The following is a 579-nucleotide window of genomic DNA, read 5'->3' on the forward strand; positions in this document are numbered from 1 at the left end:
TTTATTTTTATTTATTTATTTATTTTTTTTTTTGAGATGGAGTCTCGCTCTGTCGCCCAGGCTGGAGTACAGTGGCGCCATCTCAGCTCACTGCAAGCTCCGCCTCCCAGGTTCACGCCATTCTCCTGCCTCAGCCTCCCAGTAGCTAGGATTACAGGCGCCCGCCGCCACGCCCGGTTAATTTTTTGTATTTTTAGTAGAGATGGGGTTTCACTGTGTTAGCCAGGATGGTCTTGATCTCCTGACCTCGTGATCCGCCCGCCTCGGCCTCCCAAAGTGCTGGGATTACAGGCGTGAATCACCGCGCCCAGCCACCATGTGTTCCTATCATTTGCTGTGTTGTGGGTAGAGATGTGCATCCTTCAGCTCCAGGAAACTCTACTGCTGTTGTTTTGTGGGTGATTCCCACCCCCCTGCCTTTGTTTTTTCTGTTCTCTCTGGAACTCCAGTTAAGCCCCAAAATTATAAAATTACAAAAATTAACTGGATGTAGTGGCAGGCACCTGTAATCCCAGCTACTTGGGAAGCTGAGGTAGGAGAATCACTTGAACCCGGGAGGCGGAGGTTGCACTGAGCTGA

The sequence above is a fragment of the Rhinopithecus bieti genome, unplaced genomic scaffold (genome assembly GCF_001698545.2).
Source record: "Rhinopithecus bieti isolate Rb0 unplaced genomic scaffold, ASM169854v2 scaffold_44159, whole genome shotgun sequence".
Lineage (NCBI taxonomy): Eukaryota > Metazoa > Chordata > Mammalia > Primates > Cercopithecidae > Rhinopithecus > Rhinopithecus bieti.